This window comes from Montipora foliosa, chromosome 3 (genome assembly GCF_036669935.1).
Source record: "Montipora foliosa isolate CH-2021 chromosome 3, ASM3666993v2, whole genome shotgun sequence".
Lineage (NCBI taxonomy): Eukaryota > Metazoa > Cnidaria > Anthozoa > Scleractinia > Acroporidae > Montipora > Montipora foliosa.
The window spans coordinates 56,514,572-56,522,079 of NC_090871.1; the positions used below are offsets into that span (position 1 = coordinate 56,514,572).

At 41.5% G+C, this 7,508-nt stretch overlaps 2 non-coding genes across 2 annotated transcripts; one reads left to right on the forward strand and one right to left on the reverse strand.

The window, feature by feature from the left end:
- Nucleotides 1–2,226: 2,226 nt before the first annotated feature.
- Nucleotides 2,227–2,300, reverse strand: Trnan-guu (transfer RNA asparagine (anticodon GUU)). Its single transcript has one exon. It is a non-coding gene; the product is annotated as a tRNA-Asn (tRNA).
- Nucleotides 2,301–6,571: 4,271 nt separating this feature from the next.
- On the forward strand, nt 6,572–6,642 carry Trnag-acc (transfer RNA glycine (anticodon ACC)). Its single transcript has one exon. It is a non-coding gene; the product is annotated as a tRNA-Gly (tRNA).
- Nucleotides 6,643–7,508: the final 866 nt, after the last annotated feature.

Consider the following 7,508-nt stretch of genomic DNA (forward strand, 5'->3'; position numbering starts at 1 on the left):
GGTGACTCCATCCATCGCCGGCCAGACCTCACTCCACAAATCGTTTTCTCCTCAACAGGAAAAGTCCCGAATCGCAATAAAAACAACAGTTCCATAAAGTCCAATAAATTTCACTCCAAATACGTGTGTTTCGGCGGCCGAAAGACTCGTGAAGAACGAAAACTTTGCCTTAAAATTCACCTCTTCGGCTTTCCTCAGAGGCTTGTGACCGGGTAGTCAACAACGGAAACTCGCAAGATGGTTTCAGCCTCAACTCTGATTGGTCCATTTGAATTTGACCGCGCGCTTCCACCGTTACGGCTTACTTGGGCTACGGATACTTGGGCTTACAACATTGACCGAGGAAAAATAAACGCTGTTGTTTTCCTAGACCTAAAAAAGCCCTAGTTATATACCCAACAATGTTCATACATCAACAACTTGCGGTCATTATCACGCCCCAATATACGGCACACTCTTCTTTCGCCATCTAAGATCAACGTATCAAATTTATTTATTAATTTGCCAATTCTTCTCGCCCTTCCGCTTGATTAGTTCATTAAAGCTACAAACCTGTCACACCTGACCTCCCCTTGTTGTTCAAGATAAAAAACTTAAAGCAAGCATAGGATGCTCACATCTTGGTCGAGTTGTCTTCTAAACCATAGAGCTGGATGACACAAAACTCTCTTACTCATAAGATCAAATGTTGACAAGTTGTCTTGTGACATTTCCATAGCTGGTCGATCGTGTCATTCTTGTGCCTAATCCTGAGCTTTCTTCTGACTTGATGCTCTCTTGAATAATACATGTGATTACAGAAGACGAGATGTCGAGGCAAAAACAGACGATGGTGCTCCTATCACTCAAGTTTCTGTTGCTAAATCCCTGGGCGTGCTTATTGATAATAATCTTAACTGGAGTAGCCATGTCGATAAACTGACAAAGAAAGTAGCTTCTGGAATTGGAGCCCTCAAACGTATGAGGCATCTCGTTCCTCAGGCGACATTGCGCTCTATTTATCACGCTTTACTTCAACCGCACTTTGACTACTGCAATGTCGTCTGGGGAAACTGTGGTATCACGTTACATGACAAATTACAAAAACTGCAAAATAGAGCAGCCAGAGTTTTGACCTTCTCTAATTTTGATGCAAATGCTAGCGAGCTATTCAAAATTTTAGGCTGGAAAAATCTAGTTAGCCAGCAACAAATTGCGCTGGCCACAATGGTCTATAAGTGTCTTCAGGGGCTAGCACCGGAATATCTATGTTCTAAATTTACAAACTGCGAATCTGTTTATAGTTTAAGAGACTCTGAAAGAAAGCTTAATGTTCCGTTTCCGCGGACAAATTATTATAGAAACAGCTTCAGCTATAGAGGTGCTACTGTCTGGAATAGCTTACCCCTCAAAGCGAGACAAGAAGAGTCCCTTGGGCTTTTCAAAAATCTGATTAAAGACATATTTTAGTATAAAGCACGGCATTCATGGAAAGCAGCTTTAGAATTAATATAGTATTATAGTAATTGTATTTTATTGTAATCATTTTAAAATTTTACCTTTTGTAATTTAGATTTTAGCATTGTTTGTAATCTTAGCTGATGATTTTACCGTGCATAAATAATAAAATATCATATCATATCATATCATATCATATCATGGAAATGAGAAGCTCAAGATATAGCGGTGGCAAACATTTAAGTGCAAATCGCATAAATATCACTTACACCGCATGGTTCCGGGAAACAGGGAATATAGCGCCCACTTCGCATGCGGAAGATACCAGGATCGACACCGGATTCTCCACAGACAGGCTCTTGTTTTGATACCAAGTTTACTCATGTCATGTCTGCGAGTCTTTCGTTGAAATGAAGAGCATTTTATCCGCTGTTAACTTCTAAACAAGATCTCTATTCGTTCAAAGATGGGAACTCCTGTTCACCTGGAGAGTGTGAAATCACTGGAACATTCATGGCAAGTGAGAGAAATGGAGCCCTACGGCGGAATGAGCTCCACCTGCTGATTTCTCAGGACACGTGGATTCCTCCATTTTTTAAAGCTGTTAGTGTTGACCCGAAAAACGCCCGTAATCCACTCTACATATGAATAAAAATCGCTTTCAAGGGAAGGACGTCACAGATAGACTCGCTTTGACGAAGGTGACGAAGTGATCTTCCGATTGGTCCCTTAGTCATGGCCAACTTTGACTTGTTTGCTTACAGCTGGCCTATGTCAATCAAAACTAAGCGTCCCTGGGTGGGCTTGAACCACCAAACATTCGGTTAACAGCCGAACGCGCTAACCGATTGCGCCACAGAGACAGGTCTGACCACTGGGCCGAGGAAAAGATTCGACAGAGTTCCACTCTTCAAGTCCTGCCTAAAACAAAATGCATTTTTAAGGAACCTATACCTGAAGCTAAACGGCCATAATTCGAGGATTCTCATTTTGAACTCTGCTACACCTTGTTTATTCCAGCCCAACTACCTGCAGTCCTGCAATCTCCGTTAGAAGAAATACACTTTCCTTCGGTTCGTCTGGGTCTGACCATCGGTACCTGTTAAACGCCAATTGCCTCAACACAGCTACTTTACTCCCGTGGTGATTAACAGAGGACACCATTTAGACAAAGCACACAACATTTACGACCAATGGAATGGTTTCCTTTCAACTCCCGCTCTAGTAATTTGCAATACAAAGTGCGTGACGGAAGCTTTCAATGTAAAGGCCTGTTGGTGTAGTGGCATGATTCTCGGGTGCGAGAGGTCCCGGGTTCGACTCCCGGACAGGCCCTAGTTATATACCCAACAATGTTCATACATCAACAACTTGCGGTCATTATCACGCCCCAACAAACGGCACACTCTTCTTTCGCCATCTGAGATCAACGTATCAAATTTGTCTATTAATTTGGCCAATTCTTGTCAACCTTCCGCATGATTAGTTTACCGCGCACCGGTGGGTCAATTGGTTGAGCATCGGGCTGTCACGCGGGAGGTCGTGAGTTCAACTCCGGCCGGACCAACACTCAGGGTCTTTAGATAACTGAGGAGAAAATGCTGCCTTTGTAATTACATCTGCAAATGGTTAGACTCTCTAGTCTTCTCGGATATGGACGATAAGCCGGAGGTCCCATCTCACAACCCTTTAATGTTCATAATTCTGTAGGACGTAAAAGAACCCGCACACTTGTCGCAAAGAGTAGGACATGTAGTTCCCGGTGTTGTGGTCTGTCTTCTGTGATGTATCATGGCTGGGAGGGTAAATGCTCGGAGATATTAGCTACACCAAGCTACTCTAAAAATCCGAGGGTAAATAAAGATATATGATAAAGCCACAAACGTGTCGCACCTGACCTCCCGTTCTTGTTCAAGATAAAAAACTTTAAGCAAGCGTAGGATACTCATATATTGGTCGAGTTGTCTTTTACACCATAGAGCTGGATGACACAAAACTCTCTTACTCATAGGATCAAGCGTTAACAAGTGGTCTTGTGACATTTCCATAGCTAGTCGATCGTGTCACTCTTGTGCCTAATCCTGAGCTTTCTTCTGACTTGATGCTCTCTTGAATAATACATGTGATCACAGAAGACAAGGTGTCGAGGCAAAAACAGACGATGGAAATGAGAAGCTCAAGACATCGCAGTGGCAAACATTTAAGTGCAAATCGCATAAAAATCACTTACACCGCATGGTTCCGGGAAACGGGAAATATAGCGCCGACGTCGCATGCGGAAGATACCGGGATCGACACCCAGATTCTCCACAGACAGGCTGTTGTATTGTTACCAAGTTTAATCATGTCATGTCTGCGAGTCTTTTGTTGAAATGAGGAGCATTTTATCCGCTGTAAACTTCTAAACAAGATCTCTATTCGTTCAAAGATGGGAACTCCTGTTCACCTGGAGAGTGTGAAATCACTGGAATATTCATGGCAAGTGACAGAAACGGATGAAATGAATGAATGTTGTTTTCTCTTTCTTAGGTCTATGCTGCTATTTACGACGTTCCAGCTACAAAGGAAAGGAAAGGAAAGGAAAGGATCTTTATTTAAGTGTCTAGTCGATTTAGCGCTGGAGCACTAAATTGGGGGCACTGTAAAGTGAAATTAACAATCAACGCAAATGGTATATAAATTAAGAAAATACTAAACCAAGAATCTATCATAAAATTACCTATCCATACTATAAACTTAAAATAGCATCTAATTAGAGCAGGAATTACAACGACACTCATCCTGGGTCAACTTAAGTTTCTTTAGTTTAGCCACAAAATTCTTAAGGTTTGGGGCCTCCCTATCATGCAAAGGTATATTGTTCCAGAAGCGGCACGCAAATTACGAAAATATCTGTGTTTAAAACTAGTATTGGTGGCCGGCTGATCGAGTTTGCTATCATTGCCGCGAAGATTGTATGCACAGTTTTTCATTCAAACATATTACTTATATAACTGAGATAGTCTTTGTACACAAGTGTCAGAGCTTGGACCAGGCGCCTATGCTTAATGGAATCCAAATTATACTGCAACAAGATCTGCTCGTAACTAATAGTCTTAGGTAGATTGAAGAGAGTTCTAAGTACGTAATATTTGGCATTTTCTAACTTATCAGATGAAGTTTGATTAATTTCTATTAGAACAGGACTACAATAGTCAAAATGAGGTAGAATGTACGACTTATATAGTTTAACCTCAGTGTCACTATCAATAAAATTCCTAATTCTGCGCAAGGCGGCTATCTTTGCATGAATTTTACTAAGAAACAATTTAATATGTGAAGAAAAAGTGAGCTTATTGTCAATCGTCACTCCCAGCAACTTGAGTTCATCGATAGTCCGAATATTATTTGACTTTAAGGTGAGCTCATAATTATAGTTGGATTTGCCAACAATCATAGCCTGCGTCTTAGTGGCATTGATGGTGAGATAGTTATCTTCAAGCCGATGTGATGATAATCTCGCCAGGTCACTATTGATGGAGAATTCCAAGGTCGCAGGTAAGTTACTAGCAGCATAACCGGTTTTGTCATCTGCGTAGAGCCTCAGTTCCATATTCTTGGTAATACGGGTTATGTCGTTAATATATATATTAAACAAAAGCGGTCCCAGAAGAGATCCTTGCGGGACACCACATTGGACTACACGCCAGTTGGAATAAGCGTTCTCTATTTTGACTCGTTGCTTACGATTGATAAGGTAAGAGCGGATCAATTGAATGGAGTGGTCCAGAAGCCCATATGCCGCTAACTTTCTTATCAGGAGGCAGTGGCATATAGTGTCAAACGCCTTACTCAGATCTATAGACACCGCAGAGACTGTTTGTCTCTCATCTAATGCTTCTCTCCAGTCCTCTGTGATCTTCAGCAGTGCCGCGCAACAAGAATGCCCCTTTAACAAGCCTGTCGGAGAGTAGACGGCGTGAAACAAAGTAGTTATACAGTTGATTATACATAATTCGTTCAAAAATCTTAGATACACAGGGTAGAATTGAGATGGGACGATAACTAACTTTGGTAGCTTCACATCCCTTTTTAAAAACTGGACTGATGTTGCTAGATTTCCAACTTCTAGATTTTTAGGTTATCGTTTGATTTTTTTTAATTATTCTTTTGTTTTCCTTTGTGTTACGTCACCTGTGAGTTTCAAGGGTTTTTACACCGAGAATGAGCCCAAATGTTGGTTTTCGAGGAGAGGGCAAACCGCAGTACCCAGAGAAAACCTCTCGGTGCAAAGTGGAGAACCAACAAAGTCAAACCACGTATGACACCGAGCCGAGGAATCGAACCCGGGCCACATTGGTGGAAGGCGAGTGCTCTCACCACTGCGCCATCCCTAATGGCAGAAATCTGGTCTCTCACGCTGGTCAGTCGGGTTAGATTTTCGCCACTCCGTACTACTGTTCCTACTGTATTATTCTGTGGTAAGGCCTCAGCAGGTCTTGGTTTGTTAAAATCAGTTGATTTTCCATTTCTGAAAAAAACATGTACAGGAACTTAACGAAACGGACATCCAGGCGTGACAATGGGGATGATATCTGTTTACAAACATTGCCTTTGTTATTCAGATGTGCTAACCACGGGAACAAAAGATCCTTTTGTTTCGACAGCCAATCAGTAAAGTAAAGTAGACCTTATTTAACGTCGATAACTCGTAACAGTAACTCTTAATTACTGACAAACCTGAAGTCGACGGTGCGCTCATTTTACTCCCCCCTCTCCATCAATGCTCCGTTTTACGGGTATTTAAATCTACTAGCTACACGGAAAGAAAAGGAGTCGAAACAAGGATGCGAGATCCGGGAACCAAACTCAGGACCTCTTGCACCAAGGCCGCGCACTAACCGACTGTGCCATCCTTGCTCAGGCTTTGGTTGGCACATTAACGACAATTGGTGACGTCAACGATATCTTCCCTATACCTTAAGCACTTTCCAGGATCCTTTGCACTTGGCTCAGTATTCCTTCATTACGATAAAAACATTTTCTGTCAGCTCTAACAGCTCCGTTAGGACACTTATTGAGCTCTGCAATGAAAGAAACTACCGTCAGCCAGTTTTGTCCATTGTATTAACGGGTTACCGCTTATTTCACGCAAGCACTGGTGGTTCAGTGGTAGAATTCTCGCCTACCACGCGGGAGGCCCGGGTTCGATTCCCGGTCAGTGCACACCAACACAGCGGCAAACCGTTTGCCTCTGCGTGAACTTTGGCATTTCCGGTTTGCACATTGTTCAGATTAATTTTGTTGTTCGCCTTGCGGAGTTTCAGCTTGTTGTTGTAAATCAGCAGCAGCAACAGATGAAAGAAAAAAGGACTGACAACAAATACAAAAAAGGTCCTGGAAATGTTCGTTGGACCTTGTACGAGATGCTCCGCGGTGGCCACCAGTTATGATTGAATTAGCTCTTGTTGTTGATTTATACCTATTTTTTTTTCAATTTGTTGCTTTGACTACTACAAAATAATTAAATTCGTAAAGTTATTTTAATGCTGACAGAGATGACCCTTACTTAAGTCTATTCGTTGTTTATCGATTTTATTTAGCTTATAATACTACTGCTTAAGACGTTAATTCTCGATTTCAACTTGTAGAGCTGAAATGTGTGGTTGACTAGGGCCCTTTTTGCGATATTTGGTGTGTTTCTTTGGGATCATCTGGATCAAGATCAATGATCCAAAATCACTTAGGTAATATGGCCTCATCCTTTCCCAGAGTGGATTGCATCAGGTCCTTTGCAATACCATAATTCAAGTGATGTAGATATTTGATCATGACCCATACCAATTCCCAAAGGAACACACCCAGCAACTGACACTGTGTAAATAGTTTAGTCATCAGAAATCCGTGTATTAATATCTAACTGTATCTGTTTCTGGTAAGAAAAAACACATTTTTGCTTCAAACCTTATGTAAGATTTCCCTCAACCCTTCACATGTAATAATTATATGTAAAGGGTTGATTGAGAGCATAAACATCTTATCTAAGGTTTTGAAGCAAAAATGTGTTTTTTTTTTAATCACAAACAGATACA